This window comes from Lolium perenne, chromosome 5 (genome assembly GCF_019359855.2).
Source record: "Lolium perenne isolate Kyuss_39 chromosome 5, Kyuss_2.0, whole genome shotgun sequence".
In the NCBI taxonomy this organism is placed as follows: Eukaryota; Viridiplantae; Streptophyta; class Magnoliopsida; order Poales; family Poaceae; genus Lolium; species Lolium perenne.
In genome coordinates, this window is record NC_067248.2 from 216,931,671 (window position 1) to 216,948,374 (window position 16,704).

The following is a 16,704-nucleotide window of genomic DNA, read 5'->3' on the forward strand; positions in this document are numbered from 1 at the left end:
GCGGGAACGCTGTGGCCGTCGTCACCGTTGACGAGACCCGCCACGGCCATGCTAGCTCCCGTCAAGCTCACGCGCTCGCCAGTGCCTCATTTTCCCCGCAATCAAGCTCTGTGATACGTCTCCGACGTATCGATAATTTCTTGTGTTCCATGCCACATTATTGATGTTATCTACATGTTTTATGCACACTTTATGTCATATTCGTGCATTTTCTGGAACTAACCTATTAACAAGATGCCGAAGTGCCAGTTCCTGTTTTCTGCTGTTTTTGGTTTCAGAAATCCTAGTAACGAAATATTCTCGGAATCGGACGAAATCAACGCCCAGGTTCCTATTTTCACCGGAAGCATCCAGAACACCCGAGAGCCACCAGGGAGGGGGCACAGGCCACCCAAACCCTAGGCCGGCGCGGCCAGGGGGGCCCGCGCCACCCTATGGTGTGGGCACCCCTTCGACCCTCCTGCGCCGCCTCTTCACCTATATAAAGCCCCTGGATCGAAAACCCTGATACGATTGACGAAAACCACAGAAACCTTCCAGAGCCGCCACCATCGCGAGGCCAAGATCTGGGGGACAGGAGTCTCTGTTCCGGCACCCTGCCGGAGCGGGGAAGTGCCCCCGGAAGGCTTCTCCATCGACACCGCTGCCATCTCCACCGCCATCTTCATCACCGCTGCTGCTCCCATGAGGAGGGAGTAGTTCTCCATCGAGGCTCGGGGCTGTACCGGTAGCTATGTGGTTCATCTCTCTCCTATGTACTTCAATACAATGATCTCATGAGCTGCTTTACATGATTGAGATTCATATGAGTTTGTATCACAATTTATCTATGTGCTACTCTAGCAAAGTTATTAAAGTAGTTCTATTCCTCCTGCACGTGTGTAAAGGTGACAGTGTGTGCACCGTGTAAGTACTTGGTTTATGCTATGATCATGATCTCTTGTAGATTGCGAAGTTAACTATTGCTATGATAATATTGATGTGATCTATTCCTCATACATATGCATGAAGGTGACAGTGTGCATGCTATGTCAGTACTTGGTTTAGTCTTTTTGATCTATCTTACACTATAAGGTTACTTAAACATGAGCATTATTGTGGAGCTTGTTAACTCCGACATTGAGGGTTCGTGTAATCCTACGCAATGTGTTCATCATCCAACAAAAGTGTAGAGTATGCATTTATCTATTCTGTTATGTGATCAATGTTGAGAGTGTCCACTAGTGAAAGTGTAATCCCTAGGCCTTGTTCCTAAATACTGCTATCGCTGCTTGTTTACTGTTTTACTGTGTTACTACTGCTGCAATACCACCACCATCAACTACTCGCCAGCAAGCTATTTTCTGGCACCATTGCTACTGCTCATACTTATTTATACCACCTGTATTTCACTATCTCTTCGCCGAACTAGTGCACCTATTAGGTGTGTTGGGGACACAAGAGACTTCTTGCTTTGTGGTTGCAGGGTTGCATGAGAGGGATATCTTTGACCTCTTCCTCCCTGAGTTCGATAAACCTTGGGTGATCCACTTAAGGAAAAACTTGCTGCTGTTCTACAAACCACTGCTCTTGGAGGCCCAACACTGTCTACAGGAAAAGGAGGGGGAAGTAGACATCACTCTGCGTCATCGCCATGATGCCGCCTACACGACGCCGTCCTTACCTTGCCCCTTCGCGCCCTGGAACCGCCGCGCCATGCTCGACCTTCCTCGGCACCCGCAGCACCTCCTCCCCTCTATAAATAGAGCACTCCCGCGTCTAAATCCTTCACACCATCCAGTTCTCCTCCCATCTCTGCTTCTCCTCGACTCATTAGCTAGCTCAATCATCGCCGGAGTAGCCCCAATTTGACGATCGGAGCCGCCAGTACCCGCAGGTCGCCGCCGTCGATTGGAGCCTCCCCACGCCACGCCGTTTGTACCAGGAGCCTCGTCGTCCACGCCAACATCGCCGCGCACCTCGCCATCAACTGCGGGAATGCCAGTAGGCTCTCCCACCCCCTAGGCTCGCCGCTAGAATGTCGCTTCTCGCCGGAGAAGACGACGATCGTGCACCGCACGATCGCGTTCTAATCCAACGCCCCACAATCCTCCATACCGTTTCGCTGTGAAACGCTCGCTGACAAGAGGGCCCCACCAGTCAGGCAGCCCACTCGCGCATGCCGCGCAGATGGGCTGGCCTGTTTATTTTTGCTCGCTGCGGCCCAGAACCTTTCCCGCCTAAGCCCACGATTCAAATTTGAATTAATTCAATTATTTGAAATCCAATACTGTTGCCCACTTCAAAATTTAATATAAAATTTTCCACTGAACCAAATTTGACAAATTTTATATTTTTGGAAAGCTGAGAAAATTATCTAAACAACCGCACTGGCCTCAACCCAAGTTTCATTATAGAATTAATGTGAGAAAAATAACAAGGCAGGGCCTTTTTGAACTTCAAACAATTATTAAAAATCAACCAAAAATGCTTTTGAGTTGATTCCAACTCTCAAAAATCACATTTCATATACTCTAATTGTTTATGTAAAAATATCACAGGGTTACTTTGTATGATCATGGGCTAGAATAAATAAAGTCTATATTGCTATTTCTAGTCCATTTAAATTATTCCAAAATTATTTATTAATTAGTATGGGAAGTAATATCCCATTTAAATCTTGATCCTAAGTAATGCAATATGAGGTATTGACCTTGGTCTATATAATCTCTTATTGAATGATTTGGTGATATTAAATTTTTACTATGCTAGTATTAAATTGCATGAGGTGCTTTCCCTCATTTAAATCACTTCCTTAAATGATGAGTATGAAGAGGTTGACCTTGGTCAACCTAGGTCATATATTATTCATAAAGGAAATTAAATCTTAACAAGATTCAATGAGAGGAAAGTATTTCTCCAAGAACTAAAGAGAAGCCCTAATCAATATTGGTAATGAGAGGAAATTATTTTCTTAAGAAGAAAACCAAGTCAACCAACATGATAGCAATGTGTGATAATAGATTAGCTTGTGTGAACCTTGTTTGTGCTTAGTCTAGCTCTTAAGCTTGATGGGTGATGGTTATCTCGTATCCGTTTTTAGACGCTAGTACCGAGGAGTACCAGGAGGAGGAGGTCTACCCCCAGGAAGAAGAAGACCACTTTGATCAGTACACCAACCAAGGCAAGCTAATATTATTGCACAGTGCAAAGCTCTACCAGAGCAAGGCACACTCACCTATTACTTTATGCTCCATGATCCCATCCCCAGTTTTATTCTTACAAGCTTTTACTTTGGTTATTTAAAGTTTATTTTTATAGTTAACTTTGGTCTACGTATAGAATAGTACAAGAGCATCAAACTTAGCCTAGATAGCTACAAGTTAGTTAGCACCCCTCAGAACTAGTGGCTAGTGCTAACAAATAAAATGGATTACTCTAGATGGGAACTGGTGAAGTGAAAGGACTTTGAAAACCTTGGAATGATGAGTCATTCTATTGAAAGATTTTGAAGGTGAATATGACTGGTGAATGATATGGTGAAATGGATAAAAGATGATGGTGGGTTTGGATGCGATACCTTTCCAATTATTTAGCACCCCCGCAATACCTGATTATGGGTAGGGCTTAACTGGAAGTTTATGCATCTTAGTATGGGTTCCCTCTAAACAAGCATCATAGGGGTTATGCCGAGGCTGCCTCCGTTAAAAGTGAAATGATGTGAAATGAGGTGAATGTCCGGCCCAAGCCCTGTGCAGTTCCCAGGCTGACGGTTTGTCTTCACTGGGAGGCCAAGCTCATGGGGAGAGGTGCCTATACTAGGGTATGTAAGTGAAAGGTTATGGCTGATGATCCGCGTACTGAGTTACGATAATTCAGGGTTATCCCTGACGGATGTAATCAAATGTTGTGGCACAAGTGTGCAACCTCTGCAGAGTGTAAACCTATTCGAATAGCCGTGTCCACGGTTACGGACGGTTGGAAAGGCCATACTGTTCCATTGTCAGATACTTTCTTGAAAAAGGTTGATGATTTGAATGTTGACTTGACTTGAATCACAACTAAGTTGGGGGAATGACACTAATGTTCCCACTTGAGTTAGTTAGCATATGAGGAACCTGTTACTAAAGGTTTATGAACTAAAATTTGGCTTTATGCAAATAGACCTAGAGCTTAGCATCCCCCTTACTAAAATTATTGGTACGTACACTAGTATTAGTTTGTGAGTACTTTAAAGTACTCACGGCTGTGTCCCTGGCTATTCAAATGGCCAGAATATGAAGAGGAGCAGCAATATGATGAGGACGGCCAGCAGGATGGCTACAACAACTAGGAGTTCTTCTGACGTCAAGCGTTGGCCTGTGGATTAGAAAGTCCACTACTATTACGCTTCCGCTATGTATTGTGTTCGTTGATCATTAGATCAACTATTTGTGTAATATTGGATCATGTGATCTACTTTTTAAGACGACTATGGTTTGTATTGAATGATGACTTATGATATTAACTGTTATGTCTCGCAACAACAATCTTCCTGGGATTGCGATGTATGGCATAATAGGCATCTGGACTTAAAAATCTGGGTGTTGACACTCACTCATGCGGAGGTAGTCGTCCTGTGTATCAGCAGGTGCTCCGTATGCAAGCATTCTCATGGCGGCGGTGCACTTCTGAATCGACGAGAACCCGGCAAGGCCTACAACGTCATGCTTGAGCTTGAAGTAGGGGTCGAACTCTTGAACGCCGTGGAGGATATTCATGAACAAACCCTTGCTCATCCTATACCGGCGCCAAAAATTGTCGGCATGTGTTGCCTCATCTGCGAAGTAGTCGTTATACAGCATGGTATGTGATACGTCTCAAACGTATCTATAATTTCTTATGTTCCATGCTAGTTTTATGACAATACTCACATGTTTTATATACACTTTATATCATTTTTATGCATTTTCCGGCACTAACCTATTAACAAGATGCCGAAGCGCCAGTTCCTGTTTTCTGCTGTTTTTGGTTTCAGAAATCCTACACAGGAAATATTCTCGGAATTGGACGAAACAAAAGCCCACGGTCTTATTTTCCACGGAGTCTTCCAGAACACCGAAGAGGAGACGAAGAGGGGCCACGAGGCGGCCACACCATAGGGGGGCGCGGCCCCACCCCTGGCCGCGCCGCCATATGGGGTGGGCCCCTCGGGCGTCCCCCGACTCTGCCCCTTCGCCTATATAATCCTTCCGTCGTGAAAACCCTAGTACCGAGAGCCACGATACGAGAAAAGTTACTGAGACACCGCTGCCGTCAATCCCATCTTGGGGGATTCTGAAGATCGCCTCCGGCACCCTGCCGGAGAGGGGAATCATCACCGGAGGGCTCTACATCACCATGGCCGCCTCCGGACTGATGCGTGAGTAGTTCATCCTTGGGCTATGGGTCCATAGCAGTAGCTAGATGGTTGTCTTCTCCTCTTGTGCTATCATGTTTAGATCTTGTGAGCTGCCTATCATGATCAAGATCATCTATTTGTAATGCTACATGTTGTGTTTGTTGGGATCTGATGAATATGGAATACTATGTCAAGTTGATTATCGATCTATCATATATGTGTTGTTTATGATCTTGCATGCTCTCCATTGCTAGTAGAGGCTCTGGCCAAGTTGATACTTGTAACTCCAAGAGGGAGTATTTATGCTAGATAGTGGGTTCATGCCTCCATTGAATCTGGGACAGTGACAGAAAGTTCTAAGGTTGTGGATGTGCTGTTGCCACTAGGGATAAAACATCAATGCTTTGTCTAAGGATATTTGTATTGTTTACATTACGCACAGTACTTAATGCAATTGTCTGTTGTTTGCAACTTAATCTTTGGAAGGGTGCGGATGCTAACCCGAAGGTGGACTTTTTAGGCATAGATGCATGCTGGATAGCGGTCTATGTTCTTTGTCGTAATGCCCTAAGTAAATCTCATAGTAGTCATCATGATATGTATGTGCATTGTTATGCCCTCTCTATTTGTCAATTGCCCAACTGTAATTTGTTCACCCAACATGTTATTTATCTTATTGGAGAGACACCACTAGTGAACTGTGGACCCCGGTCCATTCTTTTACATCTAAAATACGACCTACTGTAATCATTGTTCTCTGTTGTTCTTTGCAAGCAAACATTATTCTCCAAACCATACGTTTAATCCTTTGTTTACAGCAAGCCGGTGAGATTGACAACCTCACTGTTAAGTTGGGGCAAAGTATCTTGATTGTGTTGTGCAGGTTCCACGTTGGCGCCGGAATCCCTGGTGTTGCGCCGCACTACACTCCTTCACCAACAACCTTCACGTGGCCTTCATCTCCTACTGGTTCGATAAACCTTGGTTTCTTACTGAGGGAAAACTTGCAGTTGTATGCATCACACCTTCCTCTTGGGGTTCCCAACGGACGTGTGCTTTACCATCACAAGGAGCTACTTTCTGGCGCTGTTGCAATCCCTGTCGCACGCCAGCAGCTACTTTTCTGGCGCCGTTGCCGGGGAATCTGAAGAAAAGTTACACCACAGAGATTGCCAACTCCCGCGGCAACACCAGCTACTTTTCTGGCGCCGTTGCCGGGGAGATCAAGACACGCTGCAAGGGGAGTCTCTCACACCCAATCTCTTTACTTTGTTTATTGTCTTGCTTTATTTTATTTTCTGTCTTGTTTGCTTTCTTTATATCAAAAACACAAAAAAATAGTTACTTGTTTTACTTTACTTAATTCGGTTTGCTTTACTTATTTTTGTTAAAATGAATACTCCTGAGAACACTAAGTCGTGTGACTTCACTAGCACCAATAATAATGATTTCATATGCACACCTATTGCTCCACCTGCTACTACAGCAGAATTTTATGAAATTAAACCTGCTTTACTAAATCTTGTTATGAGAGAGCAATTTTTTGGTGTTAATATTGATGATGCTGCTACCCATCTTAATAATTTTGTTGAACTTTGTGAAATGCAAAAGTATAAGGATGTAGATGGGGACATTATAAAACTGAAATTGTTTCCTTTCTCCTTAAGAGGAAGAGCTAAAGATTGGTTGCTATCTTTGCCTAAGAATAGTATTGATTCATGGACTAAATGTAAAGATGCTTTCATTGGAAGATATTATCCTCCTGCTAAAATTATATCTTTGAGAAGTAGCATTATGAATTTTAAGCAATTGGATAATGAACATGTTGCCCAAGCATGGGAAAGAATGAAATCTTTGGTAAAGAATTGCCCTACCCATGGACTAACTACTTGGATGATCATCCAAACCTTTTATGCAGGATTAAATTTTTCTTCAAGGAACCTATTGGATTCAGCTGCTGGAGGTACTTTTATTTCCATCACTTTGGGTGCTGCAACAAAGCTTCTTGATGATATGATGATCAACTACTCTGAATGGCACACTGAAAGGACTCCTCAAGGTAAGAAGGTAAATTCTGTTGAAGAAACCTCCTCCTTGAGTGATAAGATTGATGTTATTATGTCTATGCTTGTTAATGGTAGATCTCATGTTGATCCTAATAATGTTCCTTTAGCTTCATTGGTTGCTCAAGAAGAACATGTTGATGTGAACTTCATTAAAAATAATAATTTCAACAACAATGCTTATAGGAATAATTTTGGTAACAACTATAGGCCATATCCTTCTAATAATAGTAATGATTATGGTAATTCATACAACAATAGTAGGAGTGTACCCTCTGGTCTTGAAGTCATGCTTAAAGAACTTATTAGTACACAAACTGCTTTCAACAAATCTGTTGAGGAAAAGCTTGGTAAAATTGATGTTCTTGCTTCTAAGGTTGATAGTCTTGCTGCTGATGTTGATCTTTTAAAACTTAAAGTTATGCCTAATGAAACTAAAGATATTAAGTCATTTGCTACAGCAAACGCTATCCAAGTTCGAATTAATGACAATATTAGAATGATGGCTGAATTGCATGCTAGGTGGTAAAGAGAAGAAAAACTTGCTAAAGAGAATAATGTAGCTAAAGTTTGGACTATTACTGCCACTAGTAATGTTGATGCTTCACATGTTGCTAAACCTCCTACTATCAATGGTAAAATAATTGGTGTTGGCAATGTTTCTACTTCTAATACAAAGCATGCAAAATTGCCTGAAACTGCTGAAACTGTTTGTGATAAAAGTGCTGAAATTTTTCAGAGTATTGGGGACAATGATCCCATTGCTTTAGATCATAATGGTTTTGATTTTGATAATTGTCATATCTCTGAAGTTATTAAGTTCTTGCAAAAAATTGCTAGAAGTCCTAATGCTAGTGCTATAAACTTGGCCTTTACAAAACATATTACAAATGATCTCATAAAAGCTAGAGAAGAGGAATTAAAACGTAAAGCTTCTATTCCTAGGAAGTTAGAAGATGGTTGGGAGCCCATCATTAAGATGAAGGTCAATGATTTTGATTGTAATGCTTTATGTGATCTTGGTGCAAGTATTTCTGTTATGCCTAAGAAACTTTATGATATGCTTGACTTGCCACCATTGAAATATTGTTATTTGGATGTTAATCTTGCTGATAATTCTATAAAGAAACCTTTGGGGAGAATTGACAATGTTCACATTATGGTTAACAATAACCTTGTCCCCGTTGATTTTGTTGTTTTGGATATTGAATGCAATGCATCTTGTCCTATTATTTTGGGAAGACCCTTTCTTCGAACTGTTGGTGCTATTATTGATATGAAAGAAGGAAATATTAAATATCAATTCCCTCTTAAGAAAGGTATGGAACACTTCCCTAGAAAGAGAATGAAGTTGCCTTTTGATTCTATTATTAGAACAAATTATGATGTTGATGCTTCTTCTCTTGATGTTACTTGATTTACACTTTCTGCGCCTAGCTGAAAGGCCTTAAAGAAAAGCGCTTATGGGAGACAACCCATTATTTTATTTCTGCAATTTTTGTTTTATATTTGATTAAAGGTACTTGTTACTACTGTAGCAATACCTTTGTATCTTTACTTTATTGCATTGTTGTGCCAAGTAAAGTCTTTGATAGAGAGTTGATACTAGATTTGGATTTCTGCGCAGAAACCGATTTTTAGCTGTCACGAATTTGAGCTGTTCTCTCTGTAGGGGAATCTAAAAATTCTGTAAAAATTCATGAGTAATGCTCAGATATGTACACAACTTTCATTCAATTTGAGCTTCTTCATCTGAGCATGTTAAGTGCCTCGAAAAAATTCGTCTTTACGGACTGTTCTGTTTTGACGGATTCTGCCTTTTATTTCACATTGCCTCCTTTACTGTGTTTGAGTGGATTTCTTTGCTCCATTAAATTTCAGTAGCCTTGGGTAATGTCCAGAAGTGTTGGGAATGATTGTGTCCTCGCTGAACATGTGAATTTTTGATTATGCACTAACCCTCTAATGAGATTGTTTTGAGTTTGGTGTGAAGGAAGTTTTCAAGGATCAAGAGAGGAGGATGATATAATATGATCAAGAAGAGTGAAAAGTCTAAGCTTGGGGATTCCCCCGTGGTTCATCCCTGCATATTTAAAGAAGACTCAAGCATCTAAGCTTGGGAATGCCCAAGGCATCCCCTTCTTCATCAACCACTTATCAGGTCACCTCTAGTGAAACTATATTTTTATTCCGTCACATCTTATGTACTTTACTTGGAGCGTCTGTGTGCTTTTATTTTTGTTTGTGTTTGAATAAATTCGGATCCTAGCATTCCTTGTGTGGGAGAAAGACACGCTCTGCTTTTTCATATTGAACACTGGTGTTCTTAGTTTTACTTTTAATGTTCATGACGAAAGTTGAAAGCTGCTTCATTTATTGTTATTTGGTTGGAAACAGAAAATGCTTCATGTGGTAATTGGTATGTTGTCTTGAATAATTTGATACTTGGCAATTGCTTTGAGCTCTCAAGTAGATCATGTTTAAGCTCTTGCATCATGTAGTTTAAACCTATTAGTGGAGAACTACCGTAGAGCTTGTTGAAATTTGGTTTGCATGATTGGTCTCTCTAAAGTCTAGATATTTTCTGATAAAAGTGTTTGAGCAACAAGGAAGACAGTGTAGAGTCTTATAATGCTTGCAATATGTTCTTATGTAAGTTTTGCTGTACCGGTTCATACTTGTGTTTGCTTCAAACAACCTTGCTAGCCAAAGCCTTGTACTGAGAGGGAATGCTTCTCGTGTATCCAAAACCTTGAGCCAAAACCTATGTCATTTGTGTCCACCATAACTACCTACTATGTGGTATTTTTCTGCCATTCCAAAGTAAATTGCTTGCGTGCTACCTTTAAAAAATTCATTCCTTGTCTTTGCAATACATAGCTCATGGGAAAGTAGCCTAAAAAACTATTGTAGTAAAGAATATGTCGCTTATGTATCTTAGTTCTTATAAGTTGCTTGTTGAGCGGTAACCATGTTTCTGGGAACGCCATCAACCTGTCACACCTTTGTTGAATATCATGTGAGTTGCTATGCATGTTCGTCTTGTCTGAAGTAAGGGAGATTTGCCATGAGTTAAATGGTTTGAGTATGCATATTGTTAGAGAAGAACTTTGGGCCGCCAACCAAAGCCATGTATCATGGTGGAAGTTTCAGCTTGGACATTAATCCTCAAATCTCTTATGAGAATATTATCTATTGTTGAATGCTTAAAGCATAAAAGAGGAGTCCATTATCTGTTTTCTATGTTGTCCCGGTATGGATGTCCTCAAGTTGAGATCTATCAAAATTGAGAGATCAAATGCGATCTATCTCCTTGGACCTTTGTACAGGTGGCATAGAGGTACCCCTTTGTGACACTTGGTTGAAACATATGTAATGCAATGATAATCCATGGAAATCCGAGCTAATTAGGACAAGGAGCGGGCACTATTAGTATTCGATGCATGAGGCTTGCAACTTATAGGAGGTTTTATGCATAACACATATGAATTATTACTATTGTTGACAAAATTGTTTCCATGTTTTCAAAATAAAAAGCTCTAGCACATGAGTAATCCCTGCTTCCCTCTGCGAAGGGCCTTTCTTTTACTTTATGTTGAGTCAGTTTACCTACTTCTTTCTATCTTAGAAGCAAACACTTGTGTCAACTGTGTGCATTGATTCTTACATACTTGCTTATTTGCACTCATCATATTACTTTGTGTTGACAATTATCCATGAGATATACATGTTGAAAGTTGAAAGCAACTGCTGAAACTTAAATCTTCCTTTGTGTTGCTTCAAAACCTTCTATTAAGAATCTATTGCTTTATGAGTTAACTCTTATGTAAGACTTGTTGATGCTCGTCTTGAAAGTACTATTCATGAAAAGTCTTTGCTATATGATTCAGTTGTTTAGTCATTATCTATTTGTTAACAAACTATAGACCATTGCTTTGAATCACTTCATTCATCTCATATGCTTTACAATAGTATTGATCAAGATTATGATGGTAGCATGTCACTTCAGAAATTATCCTTTTTATCGTTTACCTACTCGAGGGCGAGTAGGAACTAAGCTTGGGGATGCTTGATACGTCTCAAACGTATCTATAATTTCTTATGTTCCATGCTAGTTTTATGACAATACTCACATGTTTTATATACACTTTATATCATTTTTATGCATTTTCCGGCACTAACCTATTAACAAGATGCCGAAGCGCCAGTTCCTATTTTCTGCTGTTTTTGGTTTCAGAAATCCTACACAGGAAATATTCTCGGAATTGGACGAAACAAAAGCCCACGGTCTTATTTTCCACGGAGTCTTCCAGAACACCGAAGAGGAGATGAAGAGGGGCCACGAGGCGGCCACACCATAGGGGGGCGCGGGCCCACCCCTGGCCGCGCCGCCATATGGGGTGGGCCCCTCGGGCGTCCCCGACTCTGCCCCTTCGCCTATATAATCCTTCCGTCGCGAAAACCCTAGTACCGAGAGCCACGATACGAGAAAAGTTACTGAGACGCCGCCACTGTCAATCCCATCTCGGGGGATTCTGAAGATCGCCTCTGGCACCCTTCCGGAGAGGGGAATCATCACCGGAGGGCTCTACATCACCATGGCCGCCTCCGGACTGATGCGTGAGTAGTTCATCCTTGGACTATGGGTCCATAGCAGTAGCTAGATGGTTGTCTTCTCCTCTTGTGCTATCATGTTTAGATCTTGTGAGCTGCCTATCATGATCAAGATCATCTATTTGTAATGCTACATGTTGTGTTTGTTGGGATCCGATGAATATGGAATACTATGTCAATTTGATTATCGATCTATCATATATGTGTTGTTTATGATCTTGCATGCTCTTCGTTGCTAGTAGAGGCTCTGGCCAAGTTGATACTTGTAACTCCAAGAGAGAGTATTTATGCTAGATAGTGGGTTCATGCCTCCATTGAATGCAGGACGATGTGAGAAAGTTCTAAGGTTGTGGATGTGCTGTTGCCACTAGGGATAAAACATCAATGCTTTGTCTAAGGATATTTGTATTGTTTACATTATGCATAGTACTTAATGCAATTGTCTGTTGTTTGCAACTTAATACTGGAAGGGGTGCGGATGCTAACCCGAAGGTGGACTTTTTAGGCATAGATGCATGCTGGATAGCGGTCTATATTCTTTGTCGTAATGCCCTAAGTAAATCTCATAGTAGTCATCATGATATGTATGTGCATTGTTATGCCCTCTCTATTTGTCAATTGCCCAACTGTAATTTGTTCACCCAACATGTTATTTATCTTATTGGAGAGACACCACTAGTGAACTGTGGACCCCGGTCCATTCTTTTACATCTGAAATACGACCTACTGCAATCATTGTTCTCTGTTGTTCTTTGCAAGCAAACATTATTCTCCACACCATACGTTTAATCCTTTGTTTACAGCAAGCCGGTGAGATTGACAACCTCACTGTTAAGTTGGGGCAAAGTATCTTGATTGTGTTGTGCAGGTTCCACGTTGGCACCGGAATCCCTGGTGTTGCGCCGCACTACACTCCTTCACCAACAACCTTCACGTGGCCTTCATCTCCTACTGGTTCGATAAACCTTGGTTTCTTACTGAGGGAAAACTTGCTGCTGTACGGATCACACCTTCCTCTTGGGGTTCCCAACGGACGTGTGCTTTACCGTCACAAGGAGCTACTTTCTGGCGCCGTTGCAATCCCTGTCGCACGCCAGCAGCTACTTTTCTGGCGCCGTTGCCGGGGAATCTGAAGAAAAGTTACACCACAGAGATTGCCAACTCCCGCGGCAACAACAGTATGCCCCTCCATCCTCTCCCAGGGCTTCGACTTCTTTCTCCACGGCTTTGATCCTCCGCGGCGGGGCCTCTTCCGCTTCTCCGCCTCGGCGTCAATCATGTGCTGAATGGACGCGATGATCAGCAAATGCTCCCGGATGTCGTCGTCGAAGGCTTGCTCGTCCTCCTGCAGTCGGACAAGCATCTCATCGTCGCTATCCATGTCTGAAGCAAAATCAATGGTTAAAATTGCGCCGCGGCAGACGAGGCAACGAACAGCGGCCAATCGCGCCTACCTAGCAAGTCGTCGAACACCTTGTGTGCGCGGAGGTGGGGCGGATTTGACGCCGCGTTCTGGGACGCGCTGGCGAAGCGGCAGCTGCGAAACGGCCGGCGAGAGTACCCGCCGCGACGACGGTGCCGACTCTCAGAAGAGATCAGCCGTTGAAACGGCCGGCAAATCCAGCGGCGGTGGAAGGGTGGGAGGCGCGGGAGGGAAGGCGCGACGAGAAATAAAAGGCGCGAACCAACGGTTATGGAAATAGTCGCCGACAGGTGGGAGCCCGCCTCGCTTTTCGTTGTGTCCGGCGTGACCGAAGCGTCCCCTGTGGGGCGGGCACGGGCTCGGGGCGCCGGACACCGTATCGAGCCGCGCCGAATAAAAAGAGGCTTTGGGGGACGTGGCTGGGAACTTTTTTTGTCCGGCGCGCCCCAAATCCCTTTGGGGATGTTTTGGGGGACGCGGCTGGATATGCTCTAAGATCGGCGACCCTGCTGTCATTCACCGTGCACTGGTAGAGAAAGCCAACGCCTTCTCGAACCGTCCGCCCGCCCGCTTGCACGTGGCCCTGGCCAGCAGGCGCCGCGGGCAGCGGAACGAGAACCTGAACTCTGTGACGCACGGCTTGCACTGGCGCGCTCTCCGGTGCAACCTCACCGCTGAGAGACCCTCCACCCATCGCGCCTCTGGTGTCTCGCGCCACTGCAGCGGGAGGCCGTCCAGGATCTCGTCGCCACCTTGTCCTCCAAGGGCGTCGTCAAGGAGTTACAGGCACACTTGTATGGCGCCGTGTTCTCGGTTGTCGCGCGCATGTGCTTCGGCGACGGCGTCGACGAGTGCCACGTCCGGGCCATGTGTCGGGTCTCGGGTGATACAGGATTTCCAGCTCGCCATTGGAGTGGTCAGGCCCTTCTCGCCCGGAGGCTCCGTGATGGACAAGTTCGTGAAGTGGAGGTGGCTACGCCGGCTGTTCGCCATCGATGTCCGGCTTAAGGGGATGTTCCTTCCTCTCATCGCGGCACGGGGTCTCCTAGAACGTTCGACGACGGGGGCCGTCGTCCATATGTCGACTCACTCGTCGACCTCCGCGTCCCCAACGATGACGAGGACACGGCAACAAGCAACACGGACGATGACGGTGGGCGCCGCGCTCTTAGGGACGACGAGATGGTGAGCCTGATCCAAGAGTTTCTTGGTGCCGGCACGGCACGGTCGTGGCAAGCCTAGAATGGGCGCTGGCCCACCTTGTCGACAAGCCAGAGGTCCAGGAAAAGGTACATCGTGAGGTCGACGCCGAGGCCGCAGTCTCCCTATCTCTTGGAGGCGCAGCCATGCCTTACTTGCACGCCATCGTGCTCGAGACCCTCCGCATGCACCCACCGCTGCCGGTCATCCCGCGCCATGTTCAGGCCAACACCGCCGCCGGGGTGCTCGGAGGAACAGCCGTGCCGCCCGGCGACTTGTACGTGAATTTCGCCGTGGCGGACATGGGCAGGGACAACAAGACATGGACGAATCCCGATAAGTTCCAGCCAGGGCCGGCCCTGACTCATGGCAGCCATGGGCAGCCGCCAAGGGCCCAGGCCTGGAGGGGGCCCAGGACGGGGCTTTTTCTTTGCTATGGGCTGAAAAAATTTAATACACAGAACTATTGAATAGGCCCAACAAGGGAGGATCGGCCAGCAATCATGCCGATCAAGGCCGATCGGTCCAACTCCTCGTGTATGTTGTACCTGATTAACTTCCTGTAGTCTAGTAGACGATCGATTTCTGGACGGTTCGTCTTTCTTCGACCCTTCCTTTGTCTCTGGCTCTCTGCGTGTTGCCGATCGCCTTGCCTGGCTGCCCTACCTGCCTCCCTGTAGCCGTGCCGAAAGATCGCCTCCTCCGGCAGCCCGTCCTGTAGTCTCTGTAAGTTCTTGTTTAAATCTCTCAACTCTCATCTAACCCATATCTTGTTCTCTTAATTCAGGTTCGAATTTGATGTAAATTCATTCACAATTATAGGTGTTACAATGCCAAAACAATTGTCCGGTGCTGTGAAAAATAAAAAGAGAAAGCTAGAGAAAGCTATCCAAATGTGTCAGTTGCATATTGCATCCTCTTGACGATTGTAGCCTCAGCGGAAAGAAGGTTCTCTAAACTGAAGCTACTCAAAAATTGTTTGAGGTTAGCTATGTTACAAGACAGATTGAATGGCTTGGCTACATGCTGTATTGAGAAGGATATCTTGGAAAACATTGATCTTGAAATTATTGTGAATGATTTTGCATCTAGAAATGCACGAGGAAGCTTTTTGGAGAAGCATTCAAGCATAATTGTCGAAGGACTCGTTGTAATTTGGTTTTTATTTGGGGTAATGAACTAGTAGAAAATACTTTTTAAATTTTGATACTATTTTATTATTATTTCTACTTTAATTTGCGAATAAAGTGAAAGTTTATATATATATCTAGTTATATGTATATATTGTCTTTAAGGGGTCCTTTTCTTGACTTCGCCCAAGGACCCTAAAATACATTGGGCCGGGGCTGGTTCCAGCCTGAGCGGTTCCTGGCTGGCGGCGAGGCGGACGGCGTGGGCCCTCTGCCGGGGCCAAAGGAGATAAGGATGATGACGTTCGGCGCGGGGCATAGGTTCTGCCCGGGCGCGGGCATGGCAATGGTGAACATGAAGGGCTTCATGGCCGCCCTAGTGAGCGAGTTCGAGTGGGCGCCGTCAGGTGTCACTGGGGTGGACTTGACAGAGCTGGATGACTTTTTAAGGTGTTGAAGACACCACTTTCTGCGCGTGTCACGCGACGCAATCAATCTTCTTGAAATCCACAAGGAGATTGAGGACTACCTATGCATGGCACAAATCCACAAGGATCAGTGGTGTGTGGGAAACTTGTAAGGAGCCGCGGTTAACAGCTAAGCTAAGGCTACTCACGCTGCTTATAGTGGAGCGTAACTTAGTTTATTAATATATGTCATGTTACTAGTCTAAGTTACTATCTCTATAGTGGATACTAATTTAGATGTGGTTTCATGCAATGTATCATTAATTATGTTGTAGACTCATATTTCTTTGGAATGTGTGATGTTATGGTAACATAGCTAGTTACCACCTCAGTTTTTTTTTCTTTTATTATCATACCATGTCATCAAAATGCCTTGAGATGTGTGATGTTATCACCTATGTTACCCTCACTATGTGGGAGTAACTAAGACTAGTCACAATGGAAAGTA

At 44.1% G+C, this 16,704-nt stretch overlaps 1 pseudogene; it reads left to right on the forward strand.

The window, feature by feature from the left end:
• Positions 1-1,977: 1,977 nt before the first annotated feature.
• Positions 1,978-16,293, forward strand: LOC127304087 (cytochrome P450 89A2-like; annotated as a pseudogene).
• The last annotated feature ends 411 nt before the right edge of the window (positions 16,294-16,704 follow it).